Genomic DNA, 23,674 nt, shown 5'->3' on the forward strand with positions numbered 1-23,674 from the left:
TTTAGGGTTTGGTTTGTTTTGGGGAAGAATCAAAGATGTTTTGGTGTGTGGAGGTTAAAGTGCTATCACACCAGCAACTTTACTGGTATTTTGTCACCAATACAGTATGGGATAGACAGTAAGAGAGCTGGACAACTTAGAGATAGTGCAGAATCAGGGTAGGTAGACTTGCTCTTGAGGCAAACATGCATGTTGCACTAGAGGCGATTAGAAGAGAGGCAGGATGGAATACTTTTGGGGAAAGAATAGAAGAGGTAGTGCTTAACTATAATGTCAGGCTTAGTAAACTGGGCAAAAAGAGATGGGCTCTGAATGTTTATGAATGGATAGGTGTGGATAGTAAGTGGGAGAGATCAAGTAGAAGATGGGAGGTGAATGTTTCACAGATAGGATACAACAGGCTAGTAAGGGATGGTAAAGTGTAAAGTTAATGACCAAGTTCAGAGGCAGAGGATGGAAGGTAAAAGCTCTCTATCTTGGTACAAGACAAAGACCACATTAAAGTGTGAGGTCTTCTATGAAGGTACCTGGGGAAGTAGCCTACTTTTTAAAACCAGAACAAAATCTTTAGAGGTTAATGGTAGAACATATAGATGGGTAAATGAAGGAAACAAGGTATATCATATGTGTAGGGGGGGGGGGAGCTAGATGAAACTGTAGATCACATAATGCTAGTGTGCCCAAGGTATGAGGAGCACATAGGAAAAGTGGCACAGGAAGTAGGAGTAGATCAGTGAGATATAGTGGTAGAGGGAGACATTGATAGGATAATGCAATTTCTTTTAGGACTGAGTAGGGTACAGGACACACATAGAAGAAAGGCCTGGTTAGTAAGGGCAAACAGGTGGGGCTTACATCTTGCATGCTCCTCTTTTACTACATGTATGTCTCTCAACTTGTTTTTTTCACTTTACTTTATTTTGCCAACCCTACCAAACCCCTATCCCTCTGGCAGATAAAAAAAAAAAAAAAAAAAAAAAAAAACAGCCTTGTGGGAGTCAGCTGCAAAATAGGCGTCAGACTGTGGTTACTAACTGCTGTGTTGGTTTCTCACCTGAGAAGAAAAAGAAGGAAGAAGATTGTGAACACAGTGGAAGTGAGTGTGAAAATTCTAAAACTAAATTACTAATCATGGCTGTACAAAGAACCTGATCACACTTCCTTATATTCAGTCATAGTTTTGTGGAAAGAAGTGAAAGGAAGTGAATGGGTCAAATAAAGCTGCATTGTTCTACTATTCTTTTTATAGAAAACTATTTTGCAACCACAGTTTTCATTAAAGTTGCAATTTTACATAAGTTACTCATCTTATGATCAAATCCTATCTTTGCTTAGTCAGCTCTACCTTTATATCCAAACCACAAATTTATAATTAAATTATTTCTCAGGTACATATTATTTCGGTAATGATACAGTTATTATGTAGTATTATGATCATCATCATCATCATCATCATTCCATTTTTAAGTTTAGCAGTTAAGGGCCACTGATATGAAGCACCATCAAAACAATGTGTGCATCTTTCTTGCACATAATTATACTACTATTCTAGCTTAAAACTTTCCAAAAGTGCATGACTTTTTCTCTCCCTACATATCAGTAAAAATGCCATTATACCTTCTACATGGACATAAGGCAATACAGGAACTAAAATACTTCTAAAGTACAGATTGAACATTGCACTTGACTTCAATATTTTGATTATTACTTGCATATGTATCCAATTAATTTTGAATGTTACATGTTTACTGCAAATTAAGTTATACACTTAAACCGAGTATTTTAAAGTCTAACAGACTGAAATACATTGATCACACAGACATATGTGATAGATACTTCCACAATCTATAGTCACTCAGGTGAAAGATTTTATGAATGTAAAGTTTAAGAAAAGAGTCTTCTTTACATGTATGAAGAAATTAAATAATGAACCTAACCAGAAAAAAACGTTAATGTGAAATTGTCCAAAAGTAAATAAAAAACTGTCAGATCACAACACTTAATTTCACTAATACCATTTTTGTATATCATTGAATACCTTTCATATCAAGGAGTTATTATAACTTCAATACTTTATCAAGCTATGTATGCATTCAATGCACACAGAAAATCTCTATATGTAGTTATTAATCACTGGAAATATTTCCTCACCACACACACACACACACACACACACACACACACACACACACACACACACACACACACACACACACACGTTATTATGAGGTCCCAAAGGGAACGGCCGAAGAAATATTAGCAAGGATCGTAAAACTGGCTGGATAAACAGAATACGACAACATTTAAGAAGGATATGAACCTGGAAGAAAGAAAAAAAGAGAAAACTCAGAAATGAAGGTAAGGCTAAAAAACAAGAGAAGGACAGAGAACAATATGAAGAAATTTTACTGGAGAATACTAGACATGAGGCTGAGGAAATGGTATATCCAGGAAGGATGAGAAATACACTAAGAATAATGTACACAAACATAGACAGATTAATATCAGGAGTGCTAGAAGTGAGAGACTACAATGGAAAAAAAAAAAGACAAGATGTATCTTTAACAGAGACAAAGTTAAGTTAATGGCTTAAGATGATACATATGTGGAAGAATTTTTCTACATATATATATCAAGCTATTATGATTCTTCTGCTTTTCCTTTTCTATCTCTCCTTCAAACATTATATCCCTGTTCTTTATAGTTTAACTGGACATCTTCACTTAACTCTGTCTCTGTTATACATACCACATCTTGTCTTTTTGCAATGTAATCTCTCACTTCCAGTACTCCTGATATTAATCCATCTATGTTTGCATACATTACTCTTAGTATATTTCTTCCTCTTTCTGGATATACCATTTCCTCAGCCTCATGTCTAATATTTTCCAGTAAAATTTCTTAAGTACAAATAATATGGAGATGGATTGCCATAGGTATTAAGTATAACGAGTAGGACCAGTGGGAGGGAAAACGGAGAATCATAGTAACATATGTGACAATGAGACCCAATACATGAAGGCTGGATAAGCACAAGAAAATGCAAGAGGAAGTACTAAAATGCCTGGATAACATGCTGAGGAAGGACAGAAAAGTACTACTAATGGGAGACTTTAACTGCAAAAATGTGAATTGGGAAGAAATAAAAATGAATGGTTATGGTGGACAATGGGGAGAAGTGCTACAACTGGCAATGTTAAATACAATGGACCAATGGATGAAGGACTATGCAAGATACAGAGAAGAAGAAGAACCATTCATACTTGACCTTGTGTTCACGAAAAAAAACAGAGCCTTGTCCAACTATTAAATTTTATAGTCCAATGGGAAAAGTGATCATGTGGTTTCAGAAGTTGGATTGGAAAATTGGGAAACATTGAAATGCAAAGAGGGTCACAAAAAAGGGAGATTGAGTAGCATTAAGACAAATTTTGAAGGATTAACTAAATACTTTGGTAGTATTAATTTGAAGGAAATCATGGAAAGCAAAACAGTGCAGGAGAAGCATAAAATATTCCTAGAAAAGTACAATGAGAGGTTGAAGAGGTATGTTCCTGTACAGAGAGTAAGGGAGAGCAAACACGTGTGGTATAATGCTAGATGTGCAAAAGCTAAGAAGAGTAAGGATGTGGCTTGGAAAAAATTAAAGAAACAATGAAATGAAGAGAGTAGGAAGCAATATAAAGAGGCACAAAATTATTGTTAGAATAAGAAAAGAGGAATACAAAATCTCAAAGGGATGTTGTCAAGAGCTGTGAAGAGGAACCCAAGCTTTTATACAAGTATATAAATGGAAAGATGACAAACAGAGAGACCATCAACAAGTTAACTAAAAGAAATAGGATGTATGAAACAGCGGAAGAAGTGAGTGAACTTATGAATGAGAGCTTTAGATCGGTATTTAATGTAGAAGATTTATAGAACCAAATGATGAAGTAACACAGGAAGGATTAAGGAACACTGCAGTGCAAAAACAGCAGAAAATTAGCAAATTATCAAGGAAAGTGGATGTTGGAAAAGCAATGGGGCTAGATGGAGTGTCAGGATAGACACTGAGGGAATGTAGATATCAGTTGATGAAACCAGTTTGGGATGTGTTGAACAGCTCTTTGATGGAAGGAGCGGAAAAGAGCAAATATAGTGTCTATATACAAAGGAGGAAAAAAAGACAGCCCTTAAATTATAGACCAGTGTCACAGACTAATGTTCTGAGAAAGATCTGCAAAATAGTGATCAAGAAAAAGTGGGTGGAATATCTGGAGAAAAATTATATTATAAATGACTCCCAATTTGGTTTTAGAAAAGGAAGATCATGCATAACTAATATACTAAGTTTCTATACAAGAGTAAGAAATGAGGTACAAGGAAGAGATGGATGGGTCAGCACAGTGTATTTGGATATCAAAAAGACATTTGACAAGGTACCACATAAAAGATTTTCATAGAAGATAGAACACATAGGTAGGAAGAGAACAAGGAAATATCTTAAGCAGGATGTGGGACTACTTAATGGGAAGAGAAATGAGGATTATGGTAAGAGGCACCTCTTCAAGTTGGAGAAAAGTAATTAGTGGCATACCACAGGAATCAGTACTGGCACCAATAATGTTCCAAATACGTATAGTAAGCCCTCACACTTGGCGAATCTCAGCTTGGCGAAATTAACTTTTGGCAGTAAGGTGGCCATGGACCACCAAGTGCACGCTTGGCGATTTGAATTCAAACTTGGCAGTCCCCTGGCGGCCGCACGGTGAACCACATGGCTCCCCGGTGACATCAGACCTCTCTCTAAACATATCACAATGCAGTGTGAGAGTCCCCTTCAGCCATTATGTGCTAATATGCTAATATTAGCTTATAATAGCTAATATGTGAAGGCAAAAGATTTTATTTCAGCTTGAAAGATAGTATTCTAGGAGACAAAAGAGGGATTTTGGTAATGACCAAAGACTGATTGAGGCATTTTTTAGGCAATTTATATGGTATAAAGAACTCATCGCATTTGGCAGTAGTTTCGCCAGACTAATTAATTCGCCAAGGGGGGACTTACTATATGTATTAATGATATACAAGAGGGCTTAAATAGCTACATAAATTTGTTTGCAGATTTTGTGAAACTATTGAGAGTAATAAAGAGCAATTTGGACTGTATGAAATTGCAAAGAGATATTGAGAAGATCTGGGAGTAGAACCAAAAGTAGAAATTAGAATTTGATGCTTAGAAATGCCATGTGATGGAAATAAAAAGTAATAGAAGATCTACTTGGGATTACAAAATGGGAGAAGAGATTATAATGAAGAGGAAGGAAGACAAAGACCTGGGAGTGGTTATACAAGACATCCTGATCCAAGAAAGACACATAAATGGGTTATTTACTTCAACATATAAGACACTAACAAATATGAGAGTGGCATTTAAATACATGGATACGAGTATGATGAAAAACTCATAACCACTGTTATAAAATCCAGACTTGAATATGCAGCAGTGGTGTGATCTCCACTTTTGCAAAAGGATATTAGGATATTAGAAAGAATTCAAAGGAAAGCTACAAAGATGATGCCAGAGATGGAGGACCATACTTATGAAGAAAGACTGAAAGAAATGGGATTACCAACTTTGAAAGATAAACGGGAGAGAGGAGATCCAATGATGATATATAAGACAGTAAACCATATGGAAAAGATAGACAGACAAGACCTGGTATCACTGACAGAAGATGGAGATAGATGGACAAGAGGACACTCCAAGAAGATCGTGAAGAGTCAATGTTTAAGGAACATTAAAAAGTTTAGTTTTCCACATAGAATAGTGGATATCTGGAACAGCTTGAGTGAAGATATTGTAACAGCAGAAAATGGGCATATATTTAAGGAAAAGTTGGATTAAAGTAGATATGGAGACAGGTCACTATGAGCTCCGCTTGAACCCTGAAACTAGGTAAATACAACTAGGTAAAATTAGGTAAATACACACACAGGCACTATGATTTGTTAGAATATTCTCTTAGGTCACCACTAAGTTGCTAATGATATAAAAGAAATATTAGTATAAGTATTGTGAATGATAGTGTCTGCAGATAACAATGGAAATTACATTCTAAATCCTTAACTAGATCTATGCACATAAGTTCTTCCAGGATAGTATACCATCCTACATGGAATGCGATGAGGGAGGTTGACCTTAATTAATTAATTCATGGGTCGTCTGTGTCAGACCTGCAAGGTATGACTCCCAATTTCATAAATCTCTGTTCAAATTCAAGAGCAGATCCTATAGCAAAATCATATCAATATCAATAACGTATAAAAACTCATTCAGAATTTCACCAACTTAACTTATTTTAGTGGTATAAATGTGATACCATACAAGCTTATGAAGTCAAAAGACATAGTATGTGCAACAAAAAAAAATATATGTTAACAATAGTTTTGTGTAGTCAAACTAAAAAAAGACTTTTTTTTTATCATGTAAGACAAGAAAATGAATGTCAATTTTTCACTAAACCTGCACATGTCACTGTCATTTAAGGAGTAGCTTTACATGTATTATATCAGTTATGCATACTTTGGTACATATAAACCTTAAACTTAGGAAAACTTGGTTAAATTTGTTTTCTTTAAAATTCAACATTACTACCAGTTATGATTCCCAGCAAAACACCATTCTATAACTAATACATAAGACAAAAGGATTTTTTTGTTCAAAGTAAAATAAGATCTATTCATACACACACACACACACACACACACACACACCACACACACACACGCACTTGATAAGGATGTCTTCCAACAATCAACTGAGAAAATACAAAAGGCCAGTTGTATAGGAGACGTCAAGAAGTATAGCTTCCCATGTCATGGCAATGACAAATGGAACAAATTGAGTAGATTGAGAGGTGGTGTGTGCGGCGAGTGTCAGTCAGATGAAAGACAAACTTGATAAATATGGACAAAGAGACAGGACACAAAGAGCCAAGCTCAGGCCCTGTAAATCACAAATAAGTAAACACACACACACACACACACACACACACACACCATGTAGTGTAGTGGTTAGCACACTCAGCTTACAACCAAGAAGGTCTGGGTTTGAGTCCCGAGTGCAGCGAGGTAAATTGGCAAGCCTCTTAATGTGCAGCACCTGTTCACCAAGCAGCAAGTAGGTACGGGATGTAACTCAAAAGGGTTGTGGCCTCACTGTTCCGCTGTGTGGAGTGTGGTGTGATGTCAGTCCTACTCAAAGATTGGTCTATGAATTCTGAGCTCGCTCCATAATGGGAAAGGCTGGCCAGGTGACTAGCTGATGACCATGAATACAAATACAAATGCAAATACACACACACACACACACACACACACACACACACACACAACTGTAAAGAAGTGGACTGAGAAAATTATGAAAGTGGTATGGGGGAAGAAGCCTGGAGAGAAAGATTCCTGAACCTAATGATAGACAATATGATGTACCAGAGAGTAAAGGAAAGCACAAGATTCAGAGGAAACGACGAGCCGGTGAGGTTGGACCTGGTTTTTATAACGATGCTATAAGATATAAGTGCCCATTGGGAAAGAGTGACCATGTAATTTTAGAAATGGATATAGAAAAGGGAAAAGAAGATAGAGACGAATCATACAAAGAAAATCGACTAAATTACAGAAAGGCTGATATTGAGAATCTCAAGAACTATTTCAAATACGTTAACTGGGAGAAGATGGAAAACACTGAGAGGGTGCAGAAGAAATATAACTTATTTTTGGAAATATACAGAACAAAAGTCAGGGAGTATGTCTGAAAATATAGACCTAAAGAAGAAGGAAAAAAAGATTGGTTTAACACAAGGTGTGCCAGGTCAAAGGAGAAAAGAGATGGAACATGGAAAAGGTGGAGGAGAAATAGAAATGCAGTAAATAAGGAAAACTTCAAGAATATATTAAAGTGAGGAAGGAAGAGGAGAGGAACTATGAAAGGGGCATTGTCGAAAAATGCAAGGAGCAACCGAAATTGTTCTACAGATTCATCAATGGAAAAATAAGACAAAAAGAAACAATTGAAAGGTTAAAAGGAAAGAATGGGATGGTGGAAGACCCAAAAAGTATGTAAAAAGTATTGTAAATTTCAAAAGGTCTTTACAAAGGAGTCCAAATTTGAAAGGCCACAGGGTAATAGAGAGACCATCTATATGAAAGAGATTAAAGTAACCAAGCTTGAAATAAAAGAGTTAATGAAGGAACTGGATGAAGAAAAGGCAATGGGACCGGATGAAGTCTCAGGCAGAATACTAAAAGAATGTAGGGAAGAACTAGCAAGTCCTATATAGAACATCATAAAATGCTCAATAGAAAATGGAACAGTACCAGTAGAATGGAAAAGAGCTGAGGTGGTTCCCATATATAAGAGCGGAAAGAAGGAAGAACCTTTAAATTACAGACCGGTATCACTAAATAGTGTAATATGTAAGATATGTGAAAGAATAAAAGCCATGTCATGGAAATAGGAAAGAGTGAAAGACGACCAGTGGGAATCTACAAGATGGGAAATAGAGTAGAACTGGAGAAAGTAAAAAAGGAAAAGGATTTGGGGCTGACGATGGAAGAAAACAATCAACCAGTAAGCCATATAGATAAAATCTTCAGAGAGACATATAATTTGCTAAGAAATATTGGACAAAGAAATGATGAAGAAATTGATAAGTACTATAATAAGACCCAGATTGGAATATGCAGGGTAGTGTGGACCTCCCATAAAAAGAAACACATAAAGAAGCTGGAGAGACTACAAAAAATGGCTACGAGAATGGTTCCAGAATTTGAAGGGATGACATATGAGGAGAGACTAAAGATTATGGATCTACCAACTCTGGAACAGAGAAGGGAGAGAGGGGATCTGATACAAGTTTATAAATTGATCAACGGAATGGACGAAGTGGATAATAAGAAACTGCTCCTGAGAGAAGAATATGACAGTCGAAGCACAAGATCGCATAGTAAAAAGCTGAGGAAAGGAAGATGTCTAAGAGATATAAAAAAAAATACAGTTTCCCGCAAAGATGTGTTGAGACATGGAACAGTTTGAGTCAAGAAGTGGTGACAGCAACGAGTGTGCATAGAATAAGTGTAGATATGGAGACGGGGCCACACGAGCATAAAAGCCCAGGCCCTGTAAAACTACAACTAGGTAAATACAACTGTGTACAACTAGGTAAATACACACACACACACACACACACACACACACACACACACACACACACACACACACACACACACACACACACACACACACACACACACTTTTCAGACTTTAATCCTATACAGTATAGACCTAATTACAATATGTCATTTCACACAACCCATATAATCTGCTGAAATCATTATAGTTAAGCAATCAAGTTAGTTTCTAAGATGTTGTGTAATTTAAAACCTTCTTTGCCGTATTTGTAACATACATTATTGATTTAAGAAATAAAAATCTAAACTGGATGAAAACAGGTTTTGATATTACACAAATTCAGTCCAGATTCTGCAATTTAACACAACACACACATACTGCCACTGTAAATGAGAGAGAGAGAGAGAAGGTTGTTTCAGTGATTCAATAATTTCCCTGATGCAACAGAACAAAAGCAAAGATAGTAGATGAGTCAGCAGCAAGGCAACATAAGCAAAAGAAAGCAAAAGAGTATTGAATTTTGTTTTGATATAATATATAAACATGTGTCAAAAAGATAACTGATATAGATTTCTTTGTTGATTATGCAAGAGAAAATTTTTTGTGATAAGATGCATTTGCAGTGGAACACATAAAAACACAATAAAAGTTTATGTTATCAGACTACATAAAGTGTGATAAATTATTTATGAAGAATGTACCAGAAAAAGTCATGTGGCCTAGGCAGCAAAAATTTGTGCATAAAAGTAAAATTGTCAGTTACTCCGAGTAGATGGAAGGACAACAATTAGATTGATAGAGGACTGGAGGAAAGAGATCCTGAGGAATATGAAATGCTGATAATGAATGGCTATTAAAAAATGGGCCAGGAAGATATATATATATATATATATATATATATATATATATATATATATATATATATATATATATATATATATATATATATATATATATTGCATAAGCAATGCTGAGCAGCAAAAGTGAGGACTAATAGAGTAAAACTTGAAATAAGCTGAGTCAGTAATTGTTTAAAAGCACTCATATACAAGAAATTATAATGTAGACAATTGATCATAAGAACAGGGATACAGCCAGGATTATCCCAGTGAGGGAGGTACAAAGCTTTATGGAAGGCCACAAGTAGAAATAAAAATGTACTGCTGTAGTACTACCTGTGAACAAGTTATTCGTGAATTTGTAAAATTGATTACTGTACATGAAAGTTTCAAGAATACCGAAAGGTTTCTTAATACAACAGTGTCTTGATAATCATAACACTGTTTAGAAAATGAGAACAGTATCAAACAGTAGTCAGTTAGAACCATGATTATATCATTATGAATATTAAGATGTAAAAAAATATGAATATATTGATAATCCCTAGAACAAAAAAAAAGGTATATTAAATAAAAAATACATAGTAGAAAATCAAAACAAGAGCAAATACAAGAGGAAGAAATACTGACTGCTAGGATAAGATTAGCACATAGTGTTAGCAATGGAAATAACTGATGGTGACAAAACATTAGAGGAAAGTAAAAGACAGCTGCACAGAGTAATTGATATTTTTTTTCATAATACTATACCAATACTACATAAATAGTAGTGGATTTTGAAAGAAAAGAGAGTAAGATTATAGATTTGAGAAGCTATTTACACTGCAGTATAATACATAATGGAGTAAAGTATAGTTTAGTGATGATGAATTGATAAATGAAGGAAGTGTACATTGAAATGATGGAGTAAAAAGATGAATATGGAGGGACAAAGGATGAAAACTGAGATATAGTAGTATACAGTGAACATGAGCTATAGGAACATAAGATAAGAACATAAGAACCATGTTGAATGAAATTATGGAATATATATGTATATATATATATATATATATATATATATATATATATATATATATATATATATATATATATATATATATATATATATATATACTCTTAATGATACTGAGACCAGTCATGGAATGGAGAATATCAAAGATTACAGTAATTAACATGATTTAAGTGAGCTTGAGGTGCAGGAACATGAAATAAAAAAAACTTAAACATATTTATGTAAAGAGTGGATCATACAAAATGGGTGACTTCAACATACAGTAAAGATAGGAAGAAGAGAAAGCATAACACACACACACACACACACACACACACACACACACACACACACACACACCGCGTAGTGTAGTGGTTAGCATGCTTGACTCACAATCGAGAGGCCTGGGTTCGAGTCCCGGTAAGTGGCAAGGCAAATGGGCAAACCTCTTAATATGTGGCCCCTGTTCACCTAGCAGTAAATAAGTACGGGATGTAACTCGAGAGGTTGTGGCTTCGCTTTCCCGGTGTGTGTTGTGTGTTGATGTGGTCTCAGTCCTACCCAAAGATCGGTCTATGAGCTCTGAGCTCGCTCCGTAATGAGGAAAACTGGCTGGGTGACCAGCAGGCGACCGAGGTGAATTACAAGCACACACACACAAACACACACCACATAGTGTAGTGGTTAGCACGCCCGGCTCACAACCGAGAGGGCCCAGGTTCGACTCCCGGGAAGTGGTGAGGCAAATGGGCAAGCCTCTTAATGTGTAGCCCCTGTTCACCTAGCAGTAAATAGGTACGGGATGTAACTCGAGGGGTTGTGGCCTCACTTTCCCAGTGTGTGGAGTGTGTTGTGGTTTCAGTCCTACCCAAAGATTGGCCTATGAGCTCTGAGCTCACTCCATAATGGGGAAGGCTGGCTGGGTGACCAGGAGGCGACCGTGGTGGTGAATTACACACACACACACACACACACGAAGCACAAGATCGCATAGTAAGAAGCTGAGGAAGGGAAGATGTCTAAGAGATATTAAAAAGTATAGTTTCCCGCAAAGATGTGTTGAGACGTGGAACAGTTTGAATGAAGAAGTAGTGTCTTCAACGAGTGTACACAGTTTTAAAGAAAGATTGGATAAGTGTAGATATGGAGACAGGGCCACATGAGCATAAAGCCCAGGCCCTGTAAAACTACAACTGGGTAAATACAATTAGGTTTATACACACACACACACACACACACACACACACACACACATCGAACATTGCAACAGAGGAGAGAAAGAAGAGACCTAATTGATATATATATATATATATATATATATATATATATATATATATATATATATATATATATATATATATATATATATAAATACATATACAGGCAACCCCCACTTACGAAGGTTCACACAACAAAATTTCGCTACAACGAAGGTTTCATTTTACTACTATCTGCTCGTTTAATGAACACCAAACTTGCTTTAACGAAGTTTTATCCAGGTAATTTTTTCCAAATTTGAAAGCATCGTCGTATCATGCAAGCCGACAGGCTTTTGAATACACCAGCACCTCTCGTGGACAACATGCGCACCACTCACTCCCCCTGTTCAAAACAATAACAGCGTCAGCAGCAGCTTGTCTTCTCTCGCTCAACTTACCACCAAAACGCCCTGCAATGTCACCTAGCATTGCTAAGAAGACCAGGAAGTCTTTTTACTCTCGAAGTGAAGCTGGATATTATTCACAGACACAAGAGGCGAGAAAAGTAATAGCATTGCTCGCCACAATCTTGACTCCATCTATTGTCTCTACTATCTTCAAGTCAGCAGACTCTATTAAGAAGGCTGGTGAGACCGTATCTTCCTTGCAAGCTAAAAGAACCACCTGAACTCGTGACTCTACAATGGATAAAATGGAAAGCCTTGTGGAAATGTGGTACATAAGTTTTGTATGTGATACAATGATGCGCCCTTTGTTTACATTCCACAGGTTGCTGGTTAGTGTCTTTCCCGTTTCACTCTCCCTCCCTTCATAAATTTAAGATCATCAACATTATAAAGTTACGTACATACATACATTAGTGTACATTATAATGACTTAAATTAAACTGCCTAAATGTTTAACTTCATAATTTTTACTTTCATTAAACCTTTCACTGTACTATGATGCACTCTCAATGGAAGTTCAAGTCAGGGTTAAACTTTTTATAATCGGTTCCCTTAACGAAGTTTCACTTAACGAAGAGTTAAGCGGGGGTTGCCTGTATATATATATATATATATATATATATATATATATATATATATATATATATATATATATATATATATATATATATATAGGGCATGGAAGGGGATGGACCATGTTGACAAAGAAGACTCATTGGTGAGAAGAAATATAAGGGGACACAGCATGAAATTGAAAAAGACTACCTGAAACAGAGACATTAAAAAATATAGTTTTTCCAACCAGAAGCATAGAAATATGGAACAATTTGGATGAAACAGTGGTTCAAGCAAGAAATATTCATGACTTTAAAGCTAAACTGGATGACTATAGGTATGGAGACAGGACAGCATGAGCATAGCTCTTTTACTGTAAAACACAACTAAGTACACACACACACACACACACACACACACACACACACACACACACACACACACACACACACACACACACACACACACACACTTAGAAAAGTCACTACCCTTAAAGGTGACAACCTGTGAGGTAAAGAGAATTGGTAAGGAAGCCAAATAAAAGAAACTACAAGAGATATAAAAAAAGACAGCAAGAAGCAGAAGTGTATGTAGGTACGTCAAGGCACAGATGAGGAAGATCCTACAATAAATATGACACTCAAAACAAATAAACAGCACACCACATTCAAGTAGCCATTGAGCCACACCTGATTTGGGAAAGAAAAATGTGGTATGATATCCTAGGAAATATTTACAATACAGTTCATTCAGGCATGAATATATTTTTAGTCCTACAGAAAGTTGGCACAATTTGAGCAGTGGGACTTGCTGAGCACTTCATATATAATCAATTTCACCATTATGTAATCTGATACAGAAAAGTGCCCTGCATTTTGCCTCTTCCGATGATCAACAAAATTTTAAATTCTTTACAAAATAGTTCCTACCATACAATAAACTCTTTGATCACTATATTCATATGTACTACATGTACTTACTTCAGTTACTACAGTTATCTTTATGTAATTATTCTGAGTCATTTGTCCTCCCCAACACACAATCATGTTTTTATCAGACACTACACTGTTCTTTGGATATCTTATGCGTACAGTATATGAAATTCTAATTCCACCCAGTCATAAATCTCCTGCATCATATTCCCAGGCATTGCTTCTGATGTTTACTTTTACACTATCATGCCCATCCACTGCCTCATGACCAAGCATCATCACTAACAGAGCAACATTCATTACTGTCGATCAAATGAAGCTAAAACACTTAATTGTCTGCAATACGTCATTCTTACATAGTTGCTTATTTAATTTGAGTAGGCCAAAGTTTACTTCTTTTCACATAGTATACTACTTAACTGAAAAATTGTTTTAACACCTTAGTCTAATGAAATTCAGTGAACATATTCCCAGATCACCTAATGAGAATGGGTCATTATACGAATCACTTATCATCAACATTTGGTTACTAGTTGATATTTCACAATAAGGATATCTTTAACAATGTATCACATAACCCAGAGCAACATTTAAGCTCACCTGATGAATTTGCTCTCTTATTTCATTATTCACTACTTACTTCAACCCTGTTATGATGTTCTCTACGTATCATATCCAATTTTCCAACATCCACAACCTTCTGTCAATTCTATCAATTCACTACGAGGATTTCAACAGCATAAGATTTTGATCCCTAACTTACGCATTCTTGAGTTCCATCCTCCCGTATTTTCCCAGCTTCCAGTCATGAGATAACCCATATAGTAGAGAAACAAAGTGACATTGTACATTTTTCCAAAAATTCTATTTCCATTGGGTCTTTCTTCCACAAACTTATATACATACACACACATTCTTATAGGTATACATGTACAACATCAATGCTGTATGTAAACCTTGTGACACACCTTCCAAAAAATAATCTGCAAATATCATGCTGTTCTACCACCATGCTTTCACCCGAGGAAGCTGGTAAATACAGTATACCCACTACAAATCTTGAAACAAAGGCTTACTTTATTATCTGTGGTGAAGTGCCAAGCACTACCTCAGAAACTTTTATCTGACAAAGAATTAAACAAAGGAATTACATATGAGTTATTCATTTGATGTTCATAACCCCATCTTAATTTCAAGAGGCCCTTTTTTTCCCATTGGGCAGCTTCCCTTCTTCCATATATATATATATATATATATATATATATATATATATATATATATATATATATATATATATATATATATATATATATATCTTTCCTACAGCTATCCCCTTCTCCATGCAATTGTAGTTTTGAATACCATCAAATCACTTTAAGGATTCTGTCTTACACAAAATCTGTATATAACTTTTCATATCATAACTATGAATGTCTCCAAAGCATCACTCTAAACCATTCCACACCATTATTTGTGTATTATCTCATTCCATTCATTATATTAATTCTTACAGACTTAACTAATTATACCTTCTCTCAGGCACTTCCAAATAAGAGCTAAAAACTGAGAATTACTCTAATATCCTTATCACACATAGAAGTTACATCACAGTTTTCCTTGTCAAAATCCTCCTAGCATTTTTTTCACAAATTCTAATATACCCTTTTATCTTATAAGTAGTCTCTCCTACATTCATCTCTCCAATCAGACCTAGTTTCTTTAGAGCATAAAGAATAAAACTATATGAAAAAATATTTCATCAATTCTTACTAAAATCATTTATTGCTATAAGAAAATTTATATTAAAGCAGTTACTCACTTTCCACTTTCATATTTACAAATGTTCATTTGCCACTTGACAACTCTTTCTTCTGGACCATCAATCTCTAAGCGCATCCCTTCATTCTTTATGTACTTCTGTTTTAACAACAATACAAATTTGCCACATACTTTGCTTCCTTGGTTATTTGTTCCTGTTCCCCAAAATGAGCACTATTTTTTTTTTTTTTTTTCATTTCCACAAGATAGCTTTAACTATTGCTTCCATATTCCTATTTTGTAAGATTAATTACATGTACTACATTATGATCCTGTCTTTTCACAACTGTAATAGATTCTTCTTTCTTTAAAACTATCCTCAAGATATATTTGGTGAATCTGAAAGCTTATTTCTTTCCTACAAAAAACACACAATCACTTTCAATATGCTTTCTATTTACCAACATCAATTGCTAAGTGAACTTGTTCTCATCACCATCACCATCATCATCCTTAAATTTTAATTATGACAGAAAAAGTTCCATGCACAATACTCTTTCCATACTCCTGCACTCCTTTTTACACAGACAAAATATCTAATTGTCTCAATAATAACCCTCAGTAGATTTCTAAACAAAAACATATTGCTCTTTACAGGCATTCATTATATTCATTATTGCTAATTAGTTGAGGGAGAAAAAGAGAGAGAGAGAGAGAGAGAGAGAGAGAGAGAGAGAGAGAGAGAGAGAGAGAGAGAGAGAGAGAAATCTTTTACTCCAGTCTGTCATGTCCACTTTTGTATGTCTGCCTCAGTCATACCATCCTTCTTAATACATATGTACTCTCCTAGTGAAACTAATAATTCATTTTTCAATTCTTCTCCAGCCATTCCTTCCTGAACAACAGTACTTTTGGGAAGCAATAGTATCTCACATCTCTATTGTTCTTCTGGTCATTAAAATCTGCCCAACTTCCATCATTTACCTGGATTCTACATTGTTTTACTTTTGTTCACTAGAAATTGTGTATATTTTGTATCTCTATTAAAATAAATTATTTATATTGCCAACAAACATTTGGATTAGTATAGAAACATCAGCCCAGTTTCTCAATCCTCTTTTTCTTTCATGCCATATCTAACTTTTTAAAGCTTCATTCTTAGAGAAGTGACCATTTTATAAATTTTATCATCTCTGATTTTCAGGCATATAAGCCTTACTGATCATTTTCACATATTCCTCAAATAATCCCATTTACCACTCTTGACTTTATCCATGAATACTAAAATAGGATGAGTAAGGAAATGCTTCTAAACTCTGTATTGTCAGCATCCTTATCTTATATTGAGCAATCATAATTATTTCTCCTTATCACCCAATAGATGACTGAAATTTAGAGTTATTAACATAATTAAATACATGTCCTCTGTTATCATTATTTCTTGTTCTAATCAACATTGTTAAATAAAGCTACTTCTTTATATAATGATAAGAACTCATTTTATCAATTAACCTATCAACTTGTTGCTATACAATAATTTTTTATTGTTTTATCCTCAGAAAATTATCATAATTAAAGCCTAGGAAATCATCATTATAAAAAACAGTTTCTGTTCTTTGAAGGTTCAGGCTTAGTCACAAGTTAGCAGTTTACTAATCTATACAATCATGAACAATTTGTTTCTCTGCCATTCAGGTTTCTAAGGAGCTCCTCAGATCCTCATCCCATACCTCTTTATATCTACCTAATGATTCATCTCCACATCAGTATAACACCCCTCCCCCAATGAATACTCCTTTTACCAGTTTTCTCTTTTGAACATGCACAAGTATTTAGAACATTCCTTTTTTATGTTCTAAACCTATACACTTTCCACATTCTGTAAAAATTGTTGATTCTATACACTGCTCCTTTACAGGAAAAACAAATATTTAACTTACAAGTTTTCCATATTAATGCAATTTGATAAGTTTTAAAGTTTAATCTCTTTCTGTTGCATACAATTCTTATTTCTTTTCAACACTTCCATATCAGCATTTGTTTTATCTTTGTCTTAACTCCTATACTGTATCTCACATTCTCACCCAGTATCTACATCTTACCATTTAATAAATCAATTTAGGTGATATTACTCTGCCTGAACTAGTTATTTTAAAATATGAATGATTAATAATGTTTTTAGTTTAGACAGTCAATGACTCAAAACATGTAGAAATGGATTTGAATTTCCTTTGATTTATCAAGTTGCATAAAAATTACCACCATTGGTCTAAAGCTGGTGGAGGCATGCAGTGCATGCTACTCTTAAGATTGCTACGTATTTTATAAAATTAAGTATGACTAAGAATTTAGTACGTACTTTGAGTTTGCTCTTGATAAATAAATATTCATAAATCTTCAAGAAGCCATCATTCCCCCAATTATTTAATCTTCATAGCAAATGCAGAAAGATGTTAAGTACATCATCCAAATCTCACAGATAACACAGGAGAGGACATTGAGAACATCACTAAAAGCAATGTCAGATGTCCACTGTGTCCTCTAACGTGTGTGATCTAAGTCTCATTATTCTGTAAAAGAGAAATAAATAAATAGAAAATTGCACTAAACTATTCACACTGGACACGAGGATCACAGACAAGACAAATGATCATCCATTTACACAAGAAAAATAATAAATAAATAAATAAATAAATCACAAATGTGCATGTGTGTATGTGTGTGTATCACAAGCATGCACCTTTATACTACACTCTCACTCACTCACTCACTCTCTCTCTCTCTCTCTCTCTCTCTCTCTCTCTCTCTCTCTCTCTCTCTCTCTCTCTCTCTCTCTCTCTCTCTCTCTCTCTCTCTCTCTCTCTCTCTCTCTCTCTCTCTCTCTCTCTCTCTCTCTCTCTCTCTCTCTCTCTCTCTCTCTCTCTCTCTCTCTCTCTCTCTCTCTCTCTCTCTCTCTCTCTCTCTCTCTCTCTCTCTCTCCTATGTGAAAGTTTAATTTCTCAAATCCTAAACCTTTGGGAACTTTGTGCTTGATCACTTCAAGAGATTAAGTAATCTGGGCAAGTCTACTAAAAAAGAGGCTCCACCTTGCATATTGAAACATTGGGCTCTTTTCTCCTGAAAAGTATTGTATTAATTTCTTATCATAATATTGTTTTAAATAATTAAATATGAACTGAAACCATGACAATAACATTATACCCACCTAGTCACTACATTTCATCCAACTGCCCTTAGCTTCTGTACTGATCTGCCAATCTCATTACTGTCATACACAACTGAAAATGTCGCCTTAAGCTTTGCCAGTGTTCCTTCTGGGATTCTCTTAATCATACCATCACAAGTCTCACCCTCATTAACAGTACCAAATCTCATATTCATCCACCTTGCTGAGTTTTACCACCTACATTGAGACTAGAATTGAAACATCATGAAATTACATCCCGATGTTTTTTATTATTATTATTATTATTCCAAGTAGGAAACGATAACTTCAAGAAGAATAGTAGGAAAGGAAGAAATGGGTTGAGATGAATGATCTTGCACAATAAGCTCATTTGATTAGAATTTCCACCAAGTAAACATGTGCAAAATAATTCATAAGGATTTACACCAGAGTTGGTATGTGCCAGTGACTGCCACATCAGTTAATTCCTCAGATCATAAGCATCAAACAGGGATAACATCCACTATTGATGTTCTTCATCTGTTCTCCAACTGTTCTACCCACATCCAATTTCCAGCATTAACTGTTATTGTTACTATGACACTGGGAATCACAATAGATCACTGTGATAATACAATATATGTATTAGAAGATAAATTGCTAAATGTCTTTATGAGTAAGAATTTTTCTTTTCCAAAAGCCATCAGATTTGAGAAGCTAAACATGCACTGTACTTTATAAAGACTCGTCTCAATGACTGACTACACAGGTGCAGTACATAGCACAGTTAATAAGTACTTCCGCGCTAGTCAGTTGTGACAACTGACTGTCGCCTTGCGTGTGCTGTGTTGTGCACCTATTCAAGGTGCACTATGTACCACCTGACTTTTTTGCCATTGCTGCGCACGGTACTTTCCGCAATCAGTACTTCCGCGCACAGTACCTACACCTGTATACCTTTTCAAAATATGTAAATAATATTTTAAGGAAACTACATATCAGATTTTAAGAAAGAAACCTATAAAGAATGTCATTTCTAATACACTCTTCCTTGACAACTCCATATAATTTCCTTTAGAATATCATACCATCAATGAGTTGTCGTAAAGGAAATAACCACAGTTGTATTTCAAGACTTGAAATGATACCTTAGAAAACTTCTACCATGTGTATATATAGCCTACATGACATATTTTAAACATTTTAAAACCATCACAATAAAAAAAACTTTCTTTAAACTATTCATTATCCAAAATAACACATCATCTCTGATCTGTCTGAAATATGTCGGGGTGTCAGAAGTTGCCTTGTGTAATGAGGCCTTATGAGCTATTTAAAGCAAAACATCACATCATCCACCATGGAAGCAGCTGTAGCATTCACCCTGATTCTGTCTGGAGGGAGGAAGAGGAACACTTTTAAGGCGTCATAAGGAAAGTCGATGTTGGGTCAGGGAGCATCATTTACTCATATCCACACATACTCATCATCATCACATTCATTCCTTGTAATACAGGTGATTCCTATTCCATCACCACCCACAATATCATAGCCACTATCACTAACTTCACTATCACAATGGCATCATGTATTGCTACCTGAGGCAATGCATGGGCCTAAGTGTTGCTGGGACCTCTCACCATGTCAAATACACATGGTTTCAAAAGAAGAAAAAATGTTAGATTCAATATCATAACTGTAATGAAACCAACATTCATATCATACAGTACATGACTACATGAAGCTTGTCTGCAAGGCTTTGGCTAAAATGCAGTGAAATACTGAGACAAGTACAGCAACAACAGTAATGCTGTCAACAATTGATAAATTCAATCCACATGAAAGCCATACAAAGGGCCATGAGTAACAAGGTCCCAGCCAACACAAATACATCCACCCACACTATCATAATGACTCGCCATAGTTCAGAGAAAGCACACTGTCAGTTGGGAACAAATCTCATAGGCATTCTCAAGAAGCAAGGCTTCTTTACTCCATTAAAAAAAAAAAAAAAAAAAAGGTTCACTAGCATGCATTCAAAACAGTTCATCATAAAGCATTAGTCTTTTCATACAGTGCAACTCTTCACTGCGATCACACGGACTTTCTCAACATCCTAACATGAAAAGATAAAAAAAAAAAAAAAAAAAATCCAACAGGCAATACAATGATACATACTAAGTTTCAGTCGTCTGTATGCACACTTTTCATTTTCACCACTACACACTCGAAATGAAAACTTCACCACTGGCGTACAGATACATTCAAGGTGATATTTTTTTTCTGGATTTTTTTTTTTTTTTCAGTTTCACACATAATGACTTGTTTGCTGAGGAGTCAGTAGCGTCTTGTGTCATTTATCTGCTTGTGTCACTAGCATCCACACTCATTCATGGTTTGTTTCTTGCCACTGTGTCACTCGATTCACCACCACTGTTAACTTTCAATGCTCACAAATGAAGAATTGAAGTCACTTAGGAAGCACAAAGTACAATTCATGCTTTTTGAAACACACTGTAAATATCATGGTGTTTTCTTTGTTTTCAAGCCATGTCCACATATGTGCATTGCGCAAATTTTCTGCCTTCCTAGATGTCAGTGTTCTTTATTTTTCCTTTGTCATTGCATGAATAAAATAAAATTCAATGAAACCTATCAACATTATAACTTCTTTTGTGAACATGGAGATACTGGTATAATGCATACAATGTTTCTTAATCTCTGCAAAATATTCTGACTACAGCCAGGTGCAGTTCATAAATTGCAATAACTATCATTACATCTACTTTTAATAACAAATCAATATAAAAAGTCTCACACATTCATTCATATCATAAATATACATACATACATACACATCAATAGAAAATATTTTCATGGACAGCATACTATCACGTGCACCTTGGTCTCGTTCTCACACACACGGACCGCACACAATGCACTCTACAACGAGCACACACTTGGCTGACCCTATTGCCAACACAGCCTCTCGTGAGAAATAAACTAAGAAAGCTGACTAATTCCTTGATCACATATTAGAAAATGATGGCAAAACAGTACTTGAGCTATTATAGTTCCAAGCAAAGGGATAAATACCAAAACTTGACTGAAATAATGATTAAAGAAATACACATTGACTCAAGAAAAATTAAGTTATTCCAGTTTACCGCAAACCTTCACCTTAAAAGATGTAAACAAAAAGCCTTTCCAATTAAATTGAACCAGGGGCTACCTGTAGAACATTTTCCAAACCATGTGATGTAAATTTGAAACATGCTATCACTGTACTTTGGCAAAAATAATTGCCATGAAGCTTACCATTTGAAAGCCACAAGAGCAAACCTGAATTCTGCATATTCATTTGCTTAATATTCTGATTCAAGTAGCCTAAGTTAATTATAAATTCATTAATTTTGAAAAAGATAAAGTAACTAATAAAAACTAATTAAAATAATTCCTGCAACCCTAAGAAAGGCTGAAATAATTTCCCTAAGAAAATTATACATCTCGATTTTTACTAACCCAGTTCAACCACAATGCAAAACCAAATACTTGAAGTTTAATTTTCTATGTACATAGTGCCATCTTGATATGACAATTTGACTTAGTATATAAATTTTCACTGTTACCTTCTTATGAGTAACAGTCACTGTCAAACTGAAGAGCCAAGAAAAAAACAAAAGTGTTAGCTAAACTTGATCCTCAATTCAGTGGAACTTTGCTTCCCTAAAAAGCTACACATCAAAATCAAACAATGAGATACCACCAGGAATTACATGGGAGAAAAAAATAGGTAAATAAATCTACAATTTTTCAGACTAAAACCACAGATCAAACTGGTATGCTTAATCAGAGTGTTGTCTGGTGATGCCAAACATCCTGTGATCCCACGACTGGCTGGTAACACCCGTCAGCTGCTTCACAGACACTAATCCTCACAAAATTTTGTTTTCAGTCATATTTACATCATCCTCACAACTTCCTGACTAATAATCAGAGACAATTAAGCAACACTATATTCTGTCACATTAACATTTGGTTCATCAGTTTCACAGCTTGAAGAAAAGGAAGTGTATGCATTTATCCACATTTTATATATATATATATATATATATATATATATATATATATATATATATATATATATATATATATATATATATATATATATATTCTACAGGTTAACTGACAAAAATGGAACTTAAAGAAAGACATGATCTTGAAAGTAACTCACCAACTCGCCAGTGAATAATCTTTAGTCATTCATATGCACTATCTAATTTTTCATCAGAGCACTGAAGACAAACTATAATGTATTTATGTTCTCAAAGCATCTCAGTAATATTTGCACATTAATTAAAAAGTAATACAGCTATGAAATAATTTTCTTATATATATATATACTATAATATACCTAGAAGTACAATTTAAACTTGGGTTTTGCTGTACTGACTTGAATCAGTAAGTAATCCAGCTCCAGGTGCATCTACAATTCAGCACAAAATATGGCAATGGCATTACTGTGTCAGTATGTCCATAAAAGCAAACCAATAAAATAGGATTTAACAACACTGCCCAAAGAAAGA

The sequence above is a fragment of the Portunus trituberculatus genome, chromosome 14, assembly GCF_017591435.1.
Source record: "Portunus trituberculatus isolate SZX2019 chromosome 14, ASM1759143v1, whole genome shotgun sequence".
Taxonomy (NCBI): domain Eukaryota; kingdom Metazoa; phylum Arthropoda; class Malacostraca; order Decapoda; family Portunidae; genus Portunus; species Portunus trituberculatus.